General features: G+C 56.2%; 1 long non-coding RNA gene across 1 annotated transcript; it reads right to left on the reverse strand.

Annotated features, from left to right (window-relative positions):
- Positions 1-1,601: 1,601 nt before the first annotated feature.
- Positions 1,602-23,644, reverse strand: LOC123803664 (uncharacterized). Its single transcript, XR_006782933.2, has 3 exons — positions 23,432-23,644; positions 11,207-11,330; positions 1,602-8,626 (listed from the first exon to the last, which is right to left on the reverse strand). It is a non-coding gene; the product is annotated as an uncharacterized LOC123803664 (long non-coding RNA).
- Between the last annotated feature and the right edge of the window lie 9 nt (positions 23,645-23,653).

Consider the following 23,653-nt stretch of genomic DNA (forward strand, 5'->3'; position numbering starts at 1 on the left):
TGTATCGCTGGACTTGTCACCGGGGGTGCCAGTTCCTTCTCGTCCCAGGACGGAGGCCTGTGGCATTTAGGGATGTGTCGAAAACTCTCGCTGCTGGCGGGCTGTGTTCAGAAGCGGTCTCAGCGCTGAACTTGTGCAGGGGAGCGCAGGATCTCGTAATTACGTGTGTGGGGGAGTCTGTCCTCACAACGCGGGAGTCCTCTGGTTGCCTCGTTGGCTGCCGGAGCCCCAGCGCCGGATGCCCGCACGTGGCCGCGCAGCGAAGGCTGGGGGCGCTGCGCCGAGATGAATAACGAGGGTCCTCCTTCTGTGGGACAGCTGCTGTTACTCCTGCCCGCCGCCAGCACCCGGCCACCTCAGTCTGCGGTGTGGGACCCTGTCAGGAAGGCCCAGCTCAGCTGGCGATAAGTTCCCAGGGTGTGCAGTGGGAGTTCTAGAAGGAACCACTGCAAGGACAAGGCCAGTGAGCTTCTGACTGGGCCCTGTTTCAAAAGTGAAAACTGGGGGCGGCGGTGTATGGTAGGGATGGGTGGAGTGGAGTGCACAGCGACAGGGGCTCGCCCTCCGCCTGCCTCTCCCACTCCCTCCCTGCGGCTCCCAGGCGGCCACAGGGACGTCCGGCTCCTCGGAAGAGGAGCACCTGTGCCAGGGTGCAAAGGAGAGACGTGGGGAGGCCTTGTGCATCTGGGAATTGTTAGGTAAGTGGTTGTTTGTCAGGTGGTTGGATTTTTCCCCCCTCAAAATGTAGCAGAGCTTGGAGGGTCATGCTAGAGGGGAAGCAATTGTATTTCCAATGACCCCAAGTGTTGGCCATGATGCCCGTGGTACAGCGGAAGTCCCAAGTTCACTCTGAACCCTACGCCTGTGTGAGGTGTGATTTCCTATTTGACCCAGTCAGTCACACCTTTGGGACTGAAGGGGAGAGGTCGTCATGTGGCTAGTCTCCTCGGCTCGTGCCTTGGTCCCACCCCAATGGATCTTACCTCGAGGGACTCTTTCCATCCCTAACCCTCCATAGCTGAGTGTTCCTGGGCGTGGCATGGAAGCTTCCTGGGGCTTCTGACTGCCCCGAAGTGGGTCCTGGTTGGTATCTATACTGGCCTCTGGACGTGGCTGACAAAGGGAAGGCATCTGGGGATTGTCTCAGCGGGGGTTTTGTTCTGGGCTGAACTGTGTCCTCCCTCACCCAATTCATGTTGCAACCCTAACCCCCAGTAACTCAGAGTGTGCTTGTATTTGGAGAGAGAGTCTTTACAGAGGTAATTAAGCTTATACGAGGTCATTGGGTGGTCCCTGATCCAATAGGACCGGCTCACAAGAGGAAATGAGGGTACAGACACATGCAGAGTGAAGACATAGTGAGAACACAGCCGTCTACAAGCCGGAGAGGGAGGCCCCGGGAGAAACCAACCTTGCCAACACCTTGATTTTAGACTTCTAGCCTCCAGACCTCTGAGAAAATAAAATTCTCTTGTTTAAGCCCCCCAGTCTGTCCGACATTGCTGTGGCAGCCCAACAAACTAAAACAGGCTGTCAGTTTCTTCCCCTGCCTTCTCCCCCTCCCTCTGCCCCCATGTGCCCAGGAAGAAACAGGACACAAGTCAAAGGTCCAGCACTTTATTAGAATCACAGAGCACAGGATGGACCACTTGGGTCTCACTGAAGGATTGTTTTACCCTCTTCCCCAGAGGAAGCCCCAGGGAGACCGCCTGCCCGGTAGGCCTGGCCCACGGGAGGGAGGGTGCAAAGGCAGGTTAAAAGCATAAACACAGACTTGATGTGATCCCAGCTTATTATTAGGTGGGTGACCTTGCAAGCCTCTTAACCTCTCTGAGCCTTGGCTTCCTCGTCTGTGAAATGGAGACAATGATAGAACCTACCTCACTGGGTTGTACTGAGGACTGAATGAGACAATGCCTGGGAAGTGTCTAGCACGGTGCCTGGCAAATTGTAAATAGTCAATGATTGGATGCCATTATTATTAATTATTAATTATTATTTAATAGGAGCAAGTCCGCTATCTCTGTGGTCTGGCCGGCTCCACTCTGTATAGGAGGAGGAGGGGATCTCATCCATCTTAAATGTCCTCAATACTGTCTGCTAGGAAGAGAGCTGGAGCACCATGTGAGAGCCATCTGGTCCCTGGGAGTACGGGACCGACCCGCAGGTGAGGATTCTGGGGCCATGGCACCCACCGTCCCTACCAACTCCATGAAAAGCACTAGGAAGAGTCTGCCAAAAGTTCTAGGGCAGCGGGACCACCTTGGGTCTGTGGCATTGGGTCATCAGCATTCCCTGTGTCTATTCAGACAGTCTTCTTTTTCTTTCTTTTTGTAGTTTTTGCTTTTGGCTGAGGAATTGCCACAGGCCCCTGAACTTGGAATCAAATCTAGTTCTGCCTTTAGCTGCCTGCGTGACCTTGGGCTGGTCACTTCACCTCTCAGCCTAACCACACTGAGAAATTTGAGGCCGAAGCCAGGCTGGCTATAGACTTAGGACTAAACTCTAAGTGCTGGAGGCATCATAGGTAATGAGATGGTGGGCGGGCTAACGCAAGGTGATTGGGGCAAAAGGAATGTCGGGGCACGTGTTGCGTGTGTCAGAGACCTGGCGCTCCTGGAAGGAAGTAGAGGCAGGTACCACCACAAGAGGGCGCTCCGAGCTTTTGTTGTCTTCTGGGCTTTGATGAAAGAAGTTTTCATTTTTCTGTGGTTGCATTGCAAATTGAACTAAGACTTAACGGTTTTTAGTTTACCTAGCTGATTGAATACACTACTAAAGTATACTCATGTGCGTTTATTAGTTTATCAATAACGTAGACACCATATTGTGCCCCACACCACATGGCGTGCTAGGAAGTAGGGTAAGGGGCAGGGGTGGGGACAGGAAGAAGCACATACTTTATGGTGACCTGGCTCAACCACTCCTCAGCTGAGTGCCTGGACAAATTTCCCAAGAGTACAGCCGTGGTGAGGTTCCCAGGTCCAGCCTCATAGGAACGTTACGAAATGGACAAAATGGAAAGTAAAAGCAGCTTCAAGGTCAAGAACCCCGTGTGCAAGCCCTCTTACCTCCAGCGCATGGCCTTCTACTTGGGCCTCATCCTGAGCGTGAGCTGAGGTCCCACGGGGACAGCTCTGGGTGGGGGGGAGGTGAGTCCAGCCGCTAAACCATGACCTCAAGAACAGTATTTCCAGGAATCCCCATCTTAGCATCTAAGGGATTCCTGGGAAAACTGGACCGTGAGGACAAGGTGAGAGAGGGGCCTTCAGCACCAAGGCCCTGCCACGTCCCTAAGGACTGGCGAGAGTCTTCTTCGGCATCCAGCCCCGTCTGCAGGAGTCAGTGTGGACGCCACGGATCGCAGAACTGGCTGATTGCTCCAGCAGGAGCAGTGACTGGAACTTCAAGTGCCCTGGAAAGTACCTTTCCTGTAGTCAAAGGCCGCGTTGTTGACCAGAAACCATCTGGTGGCATCCCAGCGCCCCCCGCCCCCGTGACGGCTGGGGCTGTGTGTGTTCCTGAGTCTCCAGCCAGAGGGAGGGTTTGAGTCTAAACCCTGGGCAGATCTGCTTCAAGGCAACTTCCTCCCTGGGGATCGCCAGCAAGCCCCGTAGCCTCAGCTTTCCTCAACTGTCAAATGGGAGAGAAGAGGACTTCCCGGGTAAGGTGCGACAGATACAGACTGGGAGGAGGGATAGGAGTAAGGTAGTCCGTGGGATTAGTGGAAACTCTCTACGTCTGTCTTTGTGAAAAGTGACCCAAGATGAAAGGAGAAGACCAGATTTATTTACTATACTCTCCTCCTGCTCCCCCACCCCCCGGTTCTAAAATCACATGCCCTGGACTGGGTGAGATCACAAACCCGAAAGGAGACTGATTAGACTACAATCCTGGCTGACACAACCATTGCTTGGCTGTGGGGGAATTGTTTAACTGAGCCTCAGTCTTCCCATCTGTAAAATGGGTCAAGAACACTGGCCACCTTCCAAGCTTGTCGGGACGTTAAAGAGGACTATGCTTAGCTGGTGATTCTCTGCTGTTTCTTGCTTGCCTGAAGCCTCTGAGGCCGGACATTTGTGTCATGCCTGGATTGGTTCAGGCAGTAGCCTGGAGCCAAGGCAAGGTTAGGCACCCAATGCACGAGGAGCCTAACTCAAAGTTCAGGACTTTTGTCCTTAGGGATGCAAGGGCTTTTTAGGAATTATCCAATCCACAAATGACGGTGGGGTTTCAGCTCTGAATCATTAACAGTAGCTCTCCAGGATTTAGTGTTGAGAAGGGATCCGAAGGTGCATCTGAACCCTTCAAGAAAGCATGGCCTGACTGATGGGCAGCGTCCGCCATGGGCTCAGAAAGAGAAAGCAGGGGCAGGGTGTCCGGTACCGGCCGCCACCGAATGCCCGACACCTCAGTTACAGATGGGCCAACCGGGGTGCACGGAGGAGTCAGGATTCGGCCAGAAGCATGAAGCCGATCGTGGCACGGGTAGGACTTGAGTCCAGACGCTGCCTCGGCACCAGCAGCCGGCCCCACGGAGACTGGAAAGGCTCCCGTCCTTCCTGGTGTCCCCCAGCCCCCGCCACCACTTACCGCGTCCAGGCCGCATGGGGGGGCGCTGCAGAAGAGCTTCCCCCTTCCTGAGCTACAGTGCTTCATCTCAGACTCCCAGCTGACCAGAGATGCAGCACTGCACCTCAGGCTGGGAGACAGGGCGCGGCGGAGCTGCTGCCCCGTTCCACCCGAGGCAGGAGAGCGGGCGTCAGCGGGCCGCGGCCCCCCCGCGCGGCCGTCCCCCCCAGACTGCTCCAACGGCCCCGCCGTGCCTCCCTCCCGGCCCCGCCTGGCCCCCCGGCCCTCTGCGACCCACCCTCCACCTGCCTGTCCTGCTCTTCTGTTAAAAACCAGCCTTATGGAGATGGGATCCCCCCCTCACTTAAAGTGTACCACGAAATGGTTTTTAATCCTTTCACCGAGTTGAACAAGCACTGTCGCGATCAATTTTAGAACACTTCGTCACCCCAGGGAGGGCCCTCTTATCGCTCAGCCCCTCCCATCTCCCATGCACCCCGCTCTGGGCGGACCGCCTTCTGTCTCGAGAGCGGCCGATCCTAGACATTCCAATAAATGGACTCATCTGATATGGGGACCCCGTGCCCCCTTCGTGCTCTGTATGCTCGAGCCAAACAGCACGTTCATGGTACTCGATAGTTTACACTATCACACGTTAGCCTTGGCCTCCTACCTGGTGTCCCTGCTTCCACTCCACCCCCCACACCCCCGACTTCCCGTCCATCCTTCCCAGACATCCTTCCAGAGTGATTTTCCAAATGTAAATATGGTCATATCTCTTCCATGCATAAGATCCTGAAAGTGCTCCCCTCCTTCCAGCTCATTTCTGAAACCCTCACCAAAGACCATGATGCGTCTCCCTCTTCTCCCGTGCCCACCACTTCCGGGTTCTCGGGGGCTGAGCTGCTCCCCCTCACGCCCCCTAACCGGCTCCTCTTGGTGGGCTTAGTGCCCACTCAGAAGGCCACCTTTTCTGGGAAGCCCTCCTCGACTTCCTTAGACACGAGGACACCCCGGTCCACGTCCTCACGCATGCTGTGCCCTCTTTCTAATCCTGTACCACATCTGTGAGCTGCACAGCCCATCCGTGAGGGAAGGGACCCGGCTGGCTGTGCTCACCCCTGAAAGCAGCTTCCGGCAGTGTAGCCGCTCTATAAGCATTGCTCCAACGGCTGAATTATTTTCCTCAGTCTCATTCTCTCCAGTGTCAGAGCTATTTGCATCTGGGTCTGACTGGGCTAGTATGCAGTTCCCTGGAGAGAGTGCCTACATTTGTTAATTTGGGGGTGTCCTTGGGCCTTGCCGGCCTCTGTACATGGCAATGGGCTCCAGGGAATGCCATTTGGTGGGTGATTGAATGACCCGTGTAGATAATTCATTTTCCTCTTGAGACCTGGCTTGGGTGGGAAGCTCTCTGAGCAAGCAGGCAGAGCTCCTCCTGCCCCTCCCGCCCCGCCAAGTTCTCAGGGCGCCCTCGGAGGACCTTCCTGCTTTGCTGGATGTCTCCTGCGGGGGCCTTGAAATGGATGGCAGATACTTTCAGAGATATCTGAAGGCCTAAGGGGGGGGGGGGATAGCCTGTCCTTAGGGCTGGAAGAAAGCAAACAAAACAAAACAAAACAAAAACCTCCTTAAAAAGAAGTGTCTCTTATGCCTCTCTCAGAAATCCGAAATCTGGGGCACCTGGGTGGCTCAGTCGTTAAGCGTCTGCCTTCAGCTCAGGGCGTGATCCCTGCGTTATGGGATCGAGCCCCACATCAGGCTCCTCCACTGGGAGCCTGCTTCTTCCTCTCCCACTCCCCCTGCTAGTGTTCCCTCTCTCGCTGGCTGTCTCTCTCTGTCAAATAAATAAATAAAATCTTAAAAAAAAAAAAAAAGGAAGAAAAAAGAAATCCGAAATCTGGCCCTGATCCGAAGAGTGTCTCTCTCGGGTGTGCCACTTGGGGCAGGTCAGTCCCCGTAGCCTCCTGCATGGGACAGCCCCCTCCTGCGGTGTTCCCAGCCAAAGAAACGCCTGTGGAATTCTCCCGTAGGAACTCTGTCCAAACTGCATTTGGCTGGGGAAGGATTCCAATGTCGGGACCCACCTTGGGGGTCCTGGACAGCCCACAGCCTGTCTGCTCCACTCTCGGATGGCCCCCCCCCCGCCAGCCCCACAAGAGAGAGAAAATGCTCGGCCTGCCCCACTTGGAGGTTTCAGTTAGCAGCCAGGGTGAGGGGTTGTCCCAACAAAGTCAACTTTCAGGACCAGGAACCAGGCTGATAAAGCTAGCCTCCTGCATTCCTTGGTGCACAACTGTCTCCGAAGCCTTCCCCAGACCACCTTTGGAGCAGGGAGCAGCTCTGTGGCCTACAGGGGCCTCAGCACTCACTGCCTGTGGAAGACAGTGACCGAGTCACTCCCTGTCCGCGTGCTGTTTACCACAGGGGAGAAAGCCTGGTGCTCTCCTGTCTCCCACACTTTGCTAGCTCCTGCTTCCTTCTCTCCGGCCTCAGGCCCAGGGCCTTGCAAGCCAGGACCAGGGGAAAGTGTATTAACACTGCTCCGTTTTCGCTCCGTTTCTTCTTACCCTCATTTCCTCGTGATGGGCAGTGTTACGGGTTTTCACAGACAGTACAAATGTAGCAATGACTCATCTTCAATGTAGAGATACTGGGACTGTTTGCAGATTAGGGGAGAAGCACAAGAGGGGGTATCTGAGTGGCCACGGTTCGGGAAACGGCGCCCCATGGCATCTAACCTTCAGTGCAGCTCAGGAGGCCGCAGGGCAATGTTGTCACCTGCATGTGGAGGACCCAGATGGGAGGAGATGATTCCACCGGCACAGCCCGGCTTGAAGCAGGGGAGTTGAGGGCTGTTTTCAGCACACCCCTCTGGGCTCCAAATCTTATTGGAAAAGTGGTGCCTCTCCCGGGGATGGAGATGGAAAGTAGATGGGAGGCAGTCCCACGTTCCTGTGGGAGAAACTCTGACGCAGGGACAGGGCCTTGAAGAGCAGCCTTTGACCAGGGAACCTATTTGCCTCCCTCTCCTCTGGCTATACGCTGTGCCGTTCTGTTCCCTAGTATCTAGAAAAATCCAGTGATGCCGACTGTCATAAGAACAGTCATTTATTGACTGTTTTAGTTATGCTAATCCTCTCGTGTCCCCAAGGCTCTGTGGGAAGGGAATTTTCCAAGGCCATGGAGTTGGAGCTAAGTTGGGTTCCTACCTCAGAACAGTCGGCCCCTGGCGCCCTCCTTTTAACCTCTGTGCTGAGTGTCCCCTCCCCCAGCCACTTTACCAATCCTCTGGGTTTGGGACAGGGTCTAATCATTTCACCTGAACATTCTGCAAACCGAGGGGTCTTCTACCTGCCAAGGGGAGGTGGGACTGAACCTGACTGGATCCTTGCCCTGGAGGACAGGCTGAGATGGAAGGAAAACGTCCCTGGCAAGGTAAATAGGGGGCAGACCCAAGTGGCACAAGAGAGAGCCTGAGAAACGACTGCCAAGGTCTTAGAGGACAAAGAGGTTCCCATCCCAGGGGGAAGCTGGGAGGGCTTCCTGGAGGAGGAGGGGGTGGTCTGGAAGGAGGGGCAGAGATGCAGGAAGGGTGTCCTCTTGGCTCTCTGGCTCTGGGAACTCTTCCCTTGAGTTTTTCTTACTTGCCCAGCAGGGAGACAGTGCTGGCCCTGACCTCTGGTTTCCTTCAAATGAGAAGGGGTTCAGTAGCACTCCCTTGCCCCACGAGAAGCTCCTTCTTACTCTTGGACCCCAGTCGGGAGACAGGGGGTCACTTGGGAGCCCCAAGTTCTATCACCAGCTGGTGTGGTCCCTTCTCCCAGGTGCTCCCCCTCTCTGTGGCTCCATTTCCCCTCTGTCAAAGGAGATGGTTGAACAGGTGGCCTTGAACTCCTATAGGGCAGATTCTTACCTGGTGCTGGCTGGTGGCGGTCTGGGGGTTGCTCCCAGAGAATGGGCCAATTTCCCCTCCCTGCACCCCACTGTCTTCAGGAAATATTGCGGAGCCCAGCCGGGGGGAACCTCTGTCTTCCTGGGAAGCTCCGGGAGGCTGGGAAGGAGAAAATAAACAGTGGCTGTCTGGGTTTTCTCGCCAGGCCTGAGTGAGGAGGCCTCCCTGGCTCCTTCCCTTATATGGCCAGGCCGCTCTGGGCTGGGAGCCCGTCACTGCGCTCCCCCACCCTCCACCACCACTGAGGGCTGGGGGCCACTGCTGCTCACCTGGGACTCTGGTGCTGCAGAGGCCGGGGCAGGGCTGAAGGTGGAGAGTGGGTCCCAGGACATGTCCCCAGAGTCGCCTGTATAGGCTGGCCGCCTGACATGGCCTCTGGGCTACTTGGGGTGGAGTCAGTGGGGAGGATCTGTACTGGGGGGAGGGGCGGGGGGGTCTCCACCTGGTCCCGACTTCCTCCCTAACTCACTGTGTGACCTTGGCCGAGCCCTTTCCCTCTCTCGCCTCTGTTTCTCCCCGTGTCAAATGGGGGTTTGGAAAATAGTCATTAATCCTCACAGTCAACCCCACAAAAGGGGAGCTTTTGTACCTCCATTTCGTAGAAGGGAAAACAGGCTTGGGGAGGCCCGCTGGACCACAGCTCTCCAGCTAGAAAGGGAGCAGGGCAGGGTTTGAACTCGGGGCCGACTTCGGGGTCTGTGTTCTGAGGGGCTGATTGCTGAGGCTGCTCTCGGGGATACTATTCAGCCGCTCACGTGTGCCATATGGAAAAGGCGTCTACGGCACTGCTCCCCGGAAGACCAGGGAGGCCCCAGTGCCCAGTGCCCAGTGCCCAAGGAGGTGTTCTGTGTAGGTGCTCCCAGCACCCCACACAGGGCTGGAGCAGACTCGGGATTCAGGGAAGGGAAGTTGTGGAATCACTCAATAGCAAACTGCCGTAGTCCCATCTGTGCTATGGGCCTCATTTCCCAACTCCCAGGCCCACTCTACGGATTGTGCAAAGCAATGGATGAGAAAGCATGGAGCTGTCACTTTTATAATTGGCATTGTCTCTCTGTTCCTAAGTTCCTCTTCCCTGTGTGATGCCTGCCTGTGTCTCGTCCCCAGGCCGTTGTCTCCCAAGCTGAGCAGTTCTCGCTTGCCCAGCTGTGGGACTGAGGGACGAGGGCGGATCTGCTCGGGGCCTGGGCTCTGGGCCCTGGCGGCAGCAATCGTGGGAGAGGCTGCGGGAGGGGAGGTGGGGGCGAGTTGCTGGGAACAGCTCAGAAACGAGCCTCGCACAAGCGCCGGCATCCTGTGTGCTCTTGAGCTAGCCCGTCCATCATCCTGGCATCCTCTCAGACGCCCGGCTCTCTTCCTGGGGCCCGGGGACAGGTCTCCGGGGCTGAGGACGGACTGTCAGCGTGGCCGAGAGACCGCAGCTGGCAGCTCTGTGGGCCTGCTCAGTGTCGGAGCTGGACGGTGTGGGGGGAGGGGGGGACACAAGGTGCCTGCAGCCCTCCTAATCCGATTTGTTTAGACCCAGGCTCGGAGACTCATTGGTTAGCGAGCTCCGGCCGGGTGTGCGCGCTGTGCAGGAGCACACGTTTGCTCGCACGTGTGGGCCATGCAGGGGTGAACAGGTGTGCTGCATTATGTAAGCCAGGCCTGGGCCTCGTCACCTGTCCTGGAGTGTCAGCTTCTTGCCAGAGCCCTGCGTCCTCCTCCCACCATCAGACCCTCGTCTACTCTTCCCACCCTTATGAGATCTAGTGCTAGAACCCTGTGCCGCGACTGTCTGTGAGAGTGAGTTCCTTCACTTCCTTGTGCCTCAGTTTCTCTACCTGTCTTATGGAGCCTATACCTCACCCTGCCTGCTCCACACACAGGGAACTGGAACTGGCAAGTGTAGAAGAAAGTGACTGTCGGGGCGCCTGGGTGGCACAGCAGTTAAAGCGTCTGCCTTCGGCTCAGGGCGTGATCCCAGTGTTGTGGGATCGAGCCCCACATCAGGCTCCTCCGCTATGAGCCTGCTTCTTCCTCTCCCACTCCCCCTGCTTGTGTTCCCTCTCTTGCTGGCTGTCTCTATCTGTGTTAAATAAATAAATAAAATCTTTAAAAAAAAAAAAAAAGAAGAAAGTGACGGATGGGGGGAAACCTGCTACGGTTTCTTGAGCCCCACTGTGTGCCCAAGCGCGGCACATCCCAGGCCCACACCTGAGCTCCCAGACCATTTCTAAGCCCCCGGAGCTGGTTCTGTCATCACAAGGCTTACCAACCCCAGGTGCAGCCTGTTCCTAGAGCCTGACCCTGTCTACTCCTTCCCAGGAAAGATTGCTGTCATTCTCCAAGTGTTCCCCCAAATCTGTTATTCTCTGTAGCACACAGGCTTTGCCTTGCTAGCTTATAGGGAGCCTGGGGTGGGGTGGATTTTTGCCTCCAGGCTGGTTTTCCCTTCTTCGACTCCACTTCTTTCCACTTACAACCCACACCTAGCTGCCCCGAATTGCCCGCACCCCCTCCATCAGCAGGGGCCTTACTTCAACTCCTCCCATGCCCAAGACCTGGTTTCTCGGTCCTTCTGAGGGTTGGGATGGGGAGTGCGTCCTGAGGCGCAGGGCTCCTGCCTGAGCCTCCAGTGGCAGGGGTCGGGCTGTGGAGGGGTTGTGGGAGCCAGGTGAGGGTGAGGGAGGCACTCACGGCTCTGTTCTCAGGGCCCCTGCTGCCTGGCCTCCTCTCTGGTCCTCAGGAGGGCCCTCTCTGGAGTGCTTGTTCCTCCAGTGTCAGGGTCATAGGAGTGGCTCCCACCAGCCGGCACCCTTGCCTGCAAGAAACAGAGATACCGCCTCTCAGAAGCATGCTGGGGGGCTCTGTGGCCAGAACCCTGGCTTCCAGGGAGGCTCCGAGAGCCTGAGGATGGGCCTGGCCTCCTGCGGGGTCCTCAGAAGCCTCAGGCTGAGACTGCTGGGATCTTCCAGGCCCTAAAGAGCCTGCTCCTTGGGCCCAAGGCAGCCACTGCACTGCTTTGCCTGCCTGGCTTTCAAAGGGAGCCTTCTGAGTAGCAAGCAGTTCCCCGGGGCCGCTTTCCCTGCCCTGCCCAGCACACTAAGGCCCATCGTGGAAGAAGGGGTCTGGAAGGAAGCTTTCCAGAGGTCCCGCTGACGAATGGCTCCACCTTCCGCTTCATATATCAGAAAGGAGCCGGTTAGGGGCAGGTCAAAACTTTCAGTGAACACGGTGGCCAAGGCCGAAGGGATGGCCCTGGGGCCACCTGTGACGGCTTCCAGCTGCACGAGGCTTTCACCCTACGAAGGGCTTCCTTCCATAACTGAAAGTACGCTCACAACCACTGCCAGAGGTAGGACTAATGTCCCTGCTTAACTGAGTGGCTCTGTGATGCGCCCAGGCTCATGGTCCCCTGGCAGAAACCCGAGGCGAACTTGACCCCAGGGCTGCTCATGCTCCATCCAGCTGTCTCCTGAGCCAGAGTGGCGGGCCGGCTGCATGACCCCGAAACGAAGCTCACATCGTTGGGGTCATTGCAAAAGCCTCTGTGCCCTCTGCTGGCCTTGCTCATTTCCAGGGAACACGAGGGCCTGGGAATGGGCCACATCTGCGAGCCAGATGGCACGGCAGTGGGAGAGGGCTGAGGTCGGGGCTCCCTGCAGGCACATGAGCGCATGCCCACGGTCGGTTCTGTCTGGACAGGCCTCCCCGCCCTCAGCTCCCCTTCCCTGGCTCGCTCGTGCGTGTGCATGTCCTACAGCCTGTGCTCTTCTTGGGCTCCAGGGTCCTGGGGTTTCCACCATACATTTGCAAAGAACAGAGAACACTGGCCCCGGAGCCAGGGAGGCCTGCACTGAATCTCACCCCCAGCTCTTTCTAGCTGTGTGATGGAGAGCTGGTGGCTTCACCTCTCTGAACTTGGTCCCCGGCCTCAGCTTGTCTGTGAAGGTCAGCTGAAGTCGAAGTCAAGTGCAAGGTCAGTTGGTGGCACGTAGTGAGCCCACATAAATGGCTGTGATTTCCATTATGAGCCCACAGCTGGACCCACAGCGAGGCATCGGCATGCGAGAAAGGGAAGCAGGAGGATGAGGGCAAAGGTCCAGAGAGGCATCCAGAGATGTGGAAGCTGGGGTGGGAGCTACCGTGTGGGGCCCCGTTCCATGGCCCCTCTGTTACGTGGCTTCTCTGGGCCTCTGTTCCCAGGACGCCCTTCCACCCCCTTGACACCCCAGCTGAGTTCACTAGCCTCACACGCTCCCTACTTCCTCCCCAGGGAAGGCTGCTGCTGGGGACTTTTGAGCCGGTCCTGGGAATGCAGTTCGAGGCTGCATGGAGAGTGATGGAGGAAAAAGGGAGGACAGGGAGAGGAGAGGGCCCCCCACCTGCCCGGCCCAGAAGACCAGGCCTGCCTGGAGGTGCTCAGGCTCCAGGAGGGGGAGCAAAAGATTCCCCATGCCTCTCCTACACCCTGACCTTCCAGTGAGAACACAAACAGGGACACGCAGTGACAGTGACAATAGCCACCACGTAGTGACTTACACTGGGACATGCTGTAATCATAACAATAGCTTTCAATGTGCTTCACACATGCCAAGTACTTTCTCATACAGAGGCTTTCTCACAATCACTTAGGAGTTAGCTACCATTGTCATTCCCATTTTACAGATGAAGAAACTGAGGCTCCCAGAGGTTACAGCACTCCCTCAAGGTCAGGCAGCCTGTGAGTGTCAGGCTCAGGATTGGCTTCAGGCAGCCCAACACGCATTTCCACAGCTCCCCTGTGAGACCGGACTATTCCTGGCCCCATTTTGGCAGAGTGACAACCTGGGTCAGTGTCTCATGGCATTTTGTCAGGCCTGTGTTCGTTTTTATGGGAAGGCGGTTGTGAGCAGAGAAAGCATCTTTCAGTGTTAAGCGTAAGTGTGTGGGCCCTGGCAAGGCCGCATGTCTTCAGAAGCAGGGAGACTTCTCGTTTTGGTTGTTATCATGCCTCTTGTCCACAGTATTTCTCCCTTGCATGCTGTCTGCTTAAAAAAAGCACAAAGGAACATGATAAAGGGATTAGTTCTCCCTTCTGTCCTGTCCACTTTGCAAAGAGCTGGGACCTCCAGGTCCCAGTTTGCTGAGACTGAGTGATGCTTTTTTGGATAATATAAATGCTGGCTTCTTCTGGAATGTGTTGGATGGACAGAGCAGCAGGCTAGACACCAGGTCACCTGTAGACAAGCTGTGTGATTGTAGACAAATGCCTTGGGTCTCTGGGCCTCACTGTGATGTGGTGGGGAGGGGTCTGGACTCCATGGACAGATAGATAGGGGAGATGGCTTGACCCCAGGCCATCCCTTCGGTGTTCGTGTCAGTGTGAAGGAAGGTCTGCATGGATCTCCATGGAACGAGGAGAAGGAGCATCAAGGGGTGAGGTTGGGGCACCTCCAGCTGCCTCTCAGTCCCTTTCCCCCATCCCACCGTACTGCTCAGCCCCTAGCAGGCCCCAGGGACGTGAACCAGCTGGATTTTCTGCAGCCGGACTCAAAGTCTCGGGACATTAGTGCCGGAAGCATTCTAGTCATGCACCCGTTGCTCAGATAGGGAAACTGAGGTGCGGAGAAGAGAAGCCACCAATGCAAAGTGATGCGGTCCGAGGCCCAGCCAGGACTGACCCTTTCCACTCACTGAGGGATCCTAATCTGTTAGATCTTAGCAAAGAGGCCCTGGGAGGAAGGCGGGAGAGAGGGGGCCTTTAAGTTCCTTTGGCTTTGAAGATGGAATAATCATGACTTCCTTTTCTAAATATCTTTTGGCCCTTCCTAGAACCAGATGGCGGATGTTTGGAATTTATGTTGTAAATAGTGTTTAAGAAGGGGATGGGGGTGCAGCTGTGTTACTTTCTCCATCCTCCCAAAGCAAGATCTGAAGGAGGGAATTGGGGGAGGGGAGCTGGCTCTGAGACTGGGGAGAAGAGCGAAGTGAGGGGGAGGAAGTGAGAGGAGAGAGGGAGAACAAAGGAGGAGAGACTGACCGAGAGTGAAGGCAAGAGGGAGAGAGGCAGGGAGGGGAAGAAAGTGAGGGAAGAGGAAGAGGAAGTGAGGGGTGAGGAGGGGGGAAGAGGGAGAGAAGGTGGGCGAGGGAGATGGGGAAGGGGCGCCCGGGCTGCAGGCTCAGACAAACTCCATCTTGAGTTCAGGAGCAAACCCTTGAGTTTTCTAAAAATAGCTCAGCCTTTCCCCCAGCGGGGCTGGCAGCAGGGACGGGAGAGAGGCACGCTTGCCCTTTTATGGTAAGAATAATTCAGATCCTCAGAGGGGGAGCTGGGCCAGAGCCTGTAGTTCTGGACAAAGCCCAGCCCTGGGGTCTGGAGTGGGACAGTGTGTGTGTGTGTGGGGGGGGTTGATTTGGTGGGATGTTCTGGCCTGGGTAGCTCCGTCCTCTGTGAAGCAAGGGCTGAGGTGACCACGCTGGAGAGCTCTGGGGTCCTGGCGGAGCCAGGATGGGGGTGGAAGGGCTTACAGAGACATCTGGTCCACCCCATCTCCCTGTTTTGAGAAGAAACTGTATCCCAGAGAGAGGGGAAGAGACTGTAGGTTCCCTGTGTGGACATTTGAGGTGTCAAGGTAAATAGGTCCCAGGCCTACGTGGGGATGGCTTCCTTGCCCGTTATTCTAAAGGGCGGTGGTTAGTGGAGAGAGCCCTGGTCTGGGCATCAGGAGACCCAAGACCCACTTCCCCGTTTTGCTGTGCGACCTTGAGCGATCTGCTGAACCTCTCTGGTCTCAGATCCCCTCACTGGGGTAATCTTAAAGTCCTTCTTCGCTTTTTTGCCTCTCTGGGAATTCCAAGGCTGGACGGCAGAGCTCGGGCGCAGAATGTGCAGCCCCCAGGCAGAGGGGAACCTGCAGACGACTGGTGCCTTCCTGGGCCTGGCCCACTTCCTGTGCTGAGGCCAAAGCTCAGATGGACCAAGGCAGAGAGAGACCAGGCCTCACAGGAGACGGAGGCAGATCGTGGATGGATCCTCTGACTGTTTAAGCTGACTGGGGCCCCCTCACCGGACACACTGAGGCTAGAAAAGGCCTCATGCTCATGGTCATGCTCAAGGTTATGCGAAGGGTTGGGGCAGAGCCAAGAATAGAACCAAGGGCTTCTCCTCCCAGCCTTGGGCTCTTTCCTCGGCAGGAGGCCTCCCGTCTGCAGCAGCCAGCAATCTGGGGGATTCTCTCCGACCAGGGAAAGGGCCTTCCTGGGCAGGGCAGCCAGAACTCAAAACACACCACCATCTTTTGACTCCTTCTTGGAGATAGTTAAGTCCCGGCGGGGCACCTGCCTCTCCACTGTCCCCTTCCCTTGGCTTCAAGGACCATACCATAGTTTCCATCTCTGGATAGAGGCAGGGAAGAGGCCAAAAGAAGGATGCCCAGGGCTGGGCAGCCACTCTGGCAGTCCCTCCCTGCCGTTGGCCTCCAGGTTTTGCCTCTATAACATGAGGAGGGGACCTGATGCTCTTGGAGGTCCCTTTTAGCTCTAACAGGATTATGACTCAATGAGTTTAAAATTCAACATCAGGAATGATTACTAAGCATCTGCCAGGATCACCAGGGTGAATGAGATGGGTCAGGTACTGCTCCGTAGCTTTATCATGCATTGAGGTGGGGACCCTGTGCCCAAGGTCCCTGGGAGCCCTAATCCTGAGATCTTCTGTCTATTCTGAGAACCTGGGCTGATTCTCTGACCCCAGCCTGAATCCATAGCTCACAGAGCTCTGGTCATGAGGGTCCGGGAGCGTCTCATGCTCACTGCCCAGGACACAGCCCAGGCCTGGCTGACCCCTGGACTCTGCCCTTCCCTCTCCTCTTTCCCACATGGCCGTCTACCTCCTCAGCCCCTGTGTGGTTCCCCCTCCCATCTGCCCACACCTCATCTCTCCACACTCATTCTTTCTGTGACTCAGCCCACAGAGGAGGCTTGCTTTCCTCTTCCAGCCTCCTGCGACACCCCCACCCACTGCTGGGGGAGAGGAGGGACAGGAAAGAAAGGGGGAACAAAAATAAAGCATCTTGTTCTAAATTGGAAGCTTCCCTGTGACCCTCCTGGAATTTCCATGTAGACTCTTTGGGGCGTGTGAACAGAGCTCCCAGGGACCCTGGCCCCCTCTGTCTCATTCCTGCCGGGGTGGAAGGCCATCGGCTGAGTGTTCCCTGGGGACCTAGTCTTATAACCAGGCTCCAGGTCTCCCTGGTCAGTCCTGGCGCTCCCTGGGAAGGGCAAAAAACAGCAGTGGGGTGAAAGGAAGTGGGAGGGAGGAGGGTCCCTCGAGGGCCCTTGTGAAGTCAGGGCAGAACTGATGTCATGCCTAGCTGGGAATTTGACATCCAGGCGGCAGGGGAGCTCAGTCCCGCAGGATTGTCCCAAGGCAGCTAGGGCTGTGATGTGAAGAGCCAGGCTGGTGGTGGGAAAGGCCGTGAGGCCCAAACTCCTCTAACGTTTGATTTCTCTCCACAGTGTCTGTGCTAAGCTTGCATACCTCTGGTGATGGGGAGCTCACTGCTTCCCAATCACCTCATCTCTCTTTGGACAGGCTATTGGGGACTCACTCCTTCCTAATATCCCACTGACATCGGCCTCTCTGGAGCTGTGTGCTCTGTCCTTGAGGGCTGGAAGGGATACGTTCCTGTTCCCTAGAAAACTCTTTCAAGGTTTACAGACGGTGACTACAGCCCTTGGCCTTCCTACCCCTGCTGACCCCACTCTGAGGTCTCCTGTCCCATGATTAGACATCTCAGAATCACCAATGTCCAAATCCCCAGGTCTCTTGCCTGCACTGGGGCTTTCGGCCTGGTGGTATGGAGTTGAGGAGTCAAACAGGCTAAGAAAAGACAGGGACCCCCTCCCAGAGCCGGGTACCAAGAAGGACTCCTACCACTCCATGGGGCTTTGGTTTCAGGCTGTTCAAGCCACTCCATGACCAAACCTTCCCCACTTTGCCAGCCTCAGATCTCACCGAGCTGTTAGGCCTACTCTCTGTTCCAGCCAAACGGGCTTGTTTGCTGTTCTGAAAGTGTCCTTCTAGTCCTGCCTCCATACCTTCGTACGCAGAACTCTCCACCGAGAGAGCCTTCTGCTTTCTTCTGTCTATCCAAAACTTGCCCCTGCTGCTCTGACCACCTCTACCCCAGATTTTCTCTCCCCGAGAGTCCGGGCAGCCACCACCATACGCGGGATGACCTGAGCTATCTCCCTTCCATCCCAAATCATGGACCATCACAGCCCAAAGGGCCCACAGGGACAGTGGAACTTACCCAAGCGTGTTGGCTACAGAGCTGGGGTCAGAGTCTTAGCCTGAGTCTTTCCCTTTCTTCCCATCTTGTTCCAGCTTATCTCAGCCGACACCCTTGGACTCAATGGGGTTGTTGGGTCACATGCTTGAGACCTGGCAGTCTCCAGGTGGGCTGGCTAGTGGCCTTCGAGCCTGGTAGACCAGCTGGGGCGGTGTCATGGGCACTATGGATGCCATCCTGAGATGGCGGCCTCCCTCTGGACCCTTTGCCCCCATCCCTGTTTGCCCAAATGAGGAGGAGGAGGGTATGGGGTGGAAGCTAGTGGCAGCTGAGCGGTGTTCCTGTTAAGCTCACAGGATCCAGTGTATTTCCCAGTTTGGGGCTTTTCTGTCTCCCTTGCAGCATGGCCTGAGGCAGAGGAGGGCCATTCAGGAGGGACTTGGGCTTGTGGCTGTTATGGGCACTTGACAAGGAGCCGGGGTGAGGCTGCTTCTTCCAGCCTTGGTCTAGCTCACTGCCCCCTCCTCAAATCTCTGATGGGCTCTGCTGGGTCGGGGGCACGCAGGACTGATGGGGCCCCCAAGGGTACTCAGCTCACACGAAGGGGTGCTCGTTGGCAAGGAGGATTGTTTGGTTGAGGCTTGCATTTTTGAGCAAGTGTGAGGAGGAAGGGCTCTGTCTATCCCCTTGCCATAACAACACTTAATTAAGAAGGTGCCTTTGGGCTTCCAATGGTCCCCTTTCCAAATGCTAAGAGTTGGGCCGTTTAGACCAGCCAGCAGGAACTGGAAGTACTCTTGCTCACAGACTCACTGGGGTGGTGCTGGAGTGTAAGTGGAGGGCTTCTGGAGTCAGCCAGACCTGGGTTTGAGCTCTGGCTTGGCCTCTTACAAGCTCTGTGACTTTGGGCATATGACTAAACCTCTCTGAGCCTCTGGGTCCCCAGAGAGGGGATGGTGCTTACCTCAGAGAGTGCTGGGCAAAGGGCCCGGCCCTTGGGAAGACTTGGTATACGGCAATTGTTATTTTTGAGGGGACAAGGGCCATTTATCCCCCCGGGGGAGAGAAGAGTGGGAGCCCACTACGGTGCCTCCTTGCTTCTCGAAGAGCCTGCCTTTAGTATAGCAGTCTCCCTGCTTCTCCGAAGTTCCAGTTACTCATGGTCGACTGCCATCCAGAAGCAGATGACCCACTTTCTGAAGCAGCCTCAGAAAGTCAATGGTAGCCCAACGCTATGTCACAGTGCCGACGTGATGACGTAGACACTTTGCCTGTCTCCCAGCATCTCAAGGAGGGATGAGCGTAGTACAGGAGAGTATTTTGAGAGAGAGACCACGTTCACATAAGTTCTATCACAGTAGATTGCTATCATTGTTCTATTATATTATTAGTTATCGTTAACCTCTTACTGGGATGCATACATTAAACCTTGTCATCGGTTTGCATGGATAGGGAAAAACATAGTACACGTAGGGCTCAGCACTACCTGTGGCTTCAGGCATCCGCTGGGGGTCTCGAAACGTGTCCCCTGTGGATGAGGGGGGACCCCTGTTATCACATTTTAGCAGTTAGCTGTCGTCGAGCACTTCCTGTGTGCCAGTCCCTGTTCTGAGGGTCTCAGGAGTCTTAACCCGTTCAATCCAGACAACTCAATACCCTGATGAGACTTCGCAATTTCTTAGCAAGCCTGATGTCACAGGTGCTAGAGGAACAGCTGGAATTCAAACCCAGGCCACCTGACCGCCACTCGGCACCTTTAGCCACCAGCCTCTTGCGTCTTAGCCCCTCTCTGGCAGCCCCCTGGCCCGCCAGCCCGGGCCCCTCTTCCCCTGGGCAGAGTTTCACCCTCCTGTGAAAGCGCCCTGGCTCCGGGGTTGGCCTCGGTTTCCTCATCTGAGTGCAAAGGGGCCTGGATGAGTCGGTCCCCACGGGCCATGAGAACGGGTGACTTGCGCCGTGCAGGAAGGCGTGTTCTGACCCGGACGGAAGGTTTCTGGTGGAGAAGCATGGCTGCCAACAAGCCTCTTTTGTAAGCGGGGAGGGGGCCGCCACTGCGGGCTCTTGCGTGAGTGGTGAAGCCCCGTGGGGCCTGAATAGACAGGCTGTCAGGAGATGGCAGCCACCGAGGGCTCTTTCCCCTGAATTCCTGCAGATCTGGCAGGCGGCCTCCGCTTGGCGCGTCTTGCCTACTGCCGGGCTGGGGGCGGCCGCCAGGGCAGTGCCCGCTCCTGCTCCAGGGCCTTCGGCACGCTCCGCAACGTGGTGCACGCAGGGCACATTGCGAGATTCCCATGTGGACAGTGGTGAGCAGCGTTTTTGTTTCTTCCTTTTAGTTTAGTAAGCTCTAGGCCCAACCTGGGGCTTCAACTCACGACCCTGAGATCAAGGGTTGCATGCTCTACTGACTGGGCCAGCCAGGCGCCCTCCTGTCATTCTTTATTATACAAATTTGATAGAGACAAAATAAAACGTGTTAACATACATACTTCAAGAAATCTGACAATTTTCAGTGAAGTCAAGGAGGGGGCTGCTCGTATGCAGCTGGTAGGAGTGTAACCTGGTGTGGCCACCTTGGAAAATAAACTGGCACTGTCCTGTCCAGTTGACAGGCATGTGCGATCTCCCTCTCTAGGTACCAGTTTCAGAGAAACTCTGGCTCCTGGGCACTGGGAGACATGGACAAAAGTAGTCATAGTAACAACAATCAGGAAAAGCCTTTATCGCGGTTCTTTGCACGACCCCATGGCCCTGAGCCCTGGGGACCGTTCACTTGGAAAGTTGCAGTTGAGGCAGGGCCCAGGCGTAGCCCATTGGTGAGGACCTCAGAGACCATCTCCCTAGCTCCTCCAGGCTCACGTGGGGAATCAGATACAACCCCGAGAGTCCGTGGTGGCTCTGGGCCTGGAACTTTCTATTCCTCAGAGCTACGTGTACTAGCAATTCCCCACAACTGGCCAGTCTGGGTAAGGGCTGATTTTGCTTAAAGAGCTGCAGTGTGGTTCTTAGGAACCAACGACGAGCAAGGTCCTTTCCATCCTGGGGCAGCAGCGGGGTTGAAGGGAAAGCAGTGGCTTTGACACTAACTAGAACACTCGGGTGCAAGTTCTGGTGAGGTCACCCCCTTAGCCTCGTCTCCTGTCTGAAGTGGGGTTCCTCATCACTGCTCTCAGAGGGGCCGTGATGGGCAGGCTAAGAGCAAACCTTTTGGAGTTGCAGACTCCAAATTGTTTGGACTTGGGTTCAAATCCCCTCTGCCACGTTCTAGTCACATGACCTTGGGTAAACTCCAGTGGTTTCCTTCTCAATAAATTAGGGATAAGGGAACGATGCTGATTCCTGCCTCTTGTTAATCCTGGGAGGATTGAATGATACCACAGGCCATTCAGCCTGGTACCTGGCTCCCAGGAAATCCTCCATGTATATTCATGAGGGTCTTGGAGGGTAGGAGGGTCTGCAGGAAGTTCCGGGGTGCAGTGGCCGGGGGGCAGGGCAGGGGGAGGGAGAGCCCCGGGGACAGAGCAGCTGGGGCAGCTGGCACAAGTGTGACCTTAGGCAAGCCAGTTAACCTCTACACCTCAGTTTCCTCATCTGTACAATGGGGATCGTGATTACACCTATGATGATTACACCTATGATGATTACAGGGTTGTTGTGATGATTAAGTGAATTAATTCACGTAAAGGCCTTTGGAAATGCCCAGAAAGTAACAATCGCAAGTGTTCTCCTATCTTTGGTTCCGTTCCAGCCCTGTCATCAGCTCTCTGTGTGACCTACAGCAGCGCTCTCTTTTCGTGGACCCAGTTGCTTCAGCTGTGTCTGCGAGGGTCCCAGGCTGCTTGGCAGCCCAGCATTCTCAAAACTCCACATGTGTGCGAATTCTCCTGGGAGCTTGAAATGCAGATTTCTGGGGCCCCACTCAGGACTCCCTGTCAGTGGATGCGTGTCTAGCGGCTCAGACACCGCCCCGAGGGACACACTGCCCACACAATGTGCTACAAATGCAGGAAAGGAGACCTCACCTAGCCTTTTAGGCATCTCAGGCTGATCCTTCCTCTGTGCCCCTTAACCTCTGACCTTTGAACTCATGCCTCCTGCCTCTTTCTAGACCCTGTTCTCTCTTTAGCAACTCTGAGCGCTCCCTGTCTGGGTCTCATTCCCACTTCTCTCTAAACATAGCTGAGGTCAGTTTGCCCCTCAGGTGGAGGAAGGCCTGGTGGTAACGTAAAAGCAGCCCCATTTACCCTGCTCTTGTGTGCCTATGTCCCTCACTCTCCATGATAACCAAGCGACATTAGAACCAAGACCAGACCCATTTTATAGAGGAGGAAGCTGAGGCTCAGGGATGGCAAGTGACTTGCCCAAGGTCACTTCTCTGGTATGTAAACAAGCCAGAACTGGACCCAGGCAGTTGGATTCCAGAGTCTCCTTTCGGACCATTATGGCCTCAGGCCTCATGGGATCCGGGTGGGGCTGGTGAGGGTGTTGGGTGGGCTGGTGCTGGAGGACTGTGTCCACTCTGGACCCTAGATGTGACCAGAGCATATTCACAAGAACGATATTGCCTACATGCCTTCCAGTGCTGCTCCCAGGCCTCTACCCCTGCACAGCCCTACCTCCCACGTCGCCTGCCTTCCTCCGAGGCCCCCACCACGCCGCGTCACCCCTCCTGAAACCCCTGCTGTCTGTTCGATCTTCCCCCCCACTCTGAGGCCCTGCCCCTCCTGATCCAGACCCACCAGAGGCTGCAGAGGGGCCAGGCTCATCCTGAGGCCTCAGGGCTGTGGGCTCTGGCTGGTCCTTCCCTGGCCAAGCCTGTAGTCAGAGACCCTTTAGCTCCTTTCTGTCACTTGAGGCTCAAGCTCCGAGAGCTGCCATGGGCTTCAGCCATCTGCCTGGACTCTAAACCTCTGGTCAAAGGGCAGACTCAGCTCAGGGACTCCACGGGAATATCCCAACACCCGCCATCTTTTCGGCTCCAATAGGGCTCAAGAAGCCACATCCTGCATGGACACCATGTTGTCCAATGGTTTCATGGTACAGATGGCCCAGAGAGGGTAGGGTGCCTGCCCAAGGCCGCAGGGCCAGGCAGCGAGAGGCCGAGCTGGGGCTGGAGCCCACGTCCCCATCCCCCGGCCAGCTCCCTGGCCTTCCTGCCTCTCTGACTGTCTGCTGGAGCCTGAGCTGACATAGCTTTGCCTCCAGCTTTGCTTCTTGAAACCATTATTTGAAAACAGTTTTCCTTGCCAGGAGCCCCAGGCTCTTGGAGCTGTGAAATCAAACCTCACAGAACAAGGAAGAAGCAGTGTCTCTGGAGAAGCCAGAGAGACGGGCCCAGACTTGGGCATGGCAGTGAAGCTGGGGCCGACAGGACATTACCACCCGCCACTCCCTCTGCTCCCACCGCCATTTAACCACAGCCACCAGGAGTCCACCCGGCCAATAGCACCGCAGGTCAGGGCAGGATGGGCACGTAGAGATCACCCAGTCCAGCTCCTGTACAGATGGGGAAACTGAGGCCCAGAAAGGTGGAAGCACAGAGCAGGTTAGCAAGAGAGCAAGGACCAGACCCCTGGCTATAGCGTCCCCAGGGGAGGACGCCAGAGATGCCCCCCCACTCACAGACCCCGTGTCTGCCACTGGTTCTTACCTCTGCCAGGGTCTGGTCCAGGTGTGGCTCCTTGCAGCCTGGATACGGGGGCCAGCCCATTTAGGGGATTGTTGGGGGTGTCATTGCTTCTCAACTAACTTGACCGGGCCTCTGGCACCCCTCACTGCCACGGGGCATTTTTAAACGGCTGGCACGGGGCCCCCCTCCCCTTAGCCCCTTGCCTGCTGCTCCTTGGCCACAGAGGCCCCTCTGCCTTTTACC

Source organism: Ursus americanus, chromosome 15, assembly GCF_024610735.1.
Source record: "Ursus americanus isolate L20-20 chromosome 15, mUrsAme1.1.p, whole genome shotgun sequence".
Lineage (NCBI taxonomy): Eukaryota > Metazoa > Chordata > Mammalia > Carnivora > Ursidae > Ursus > Ursus americanus.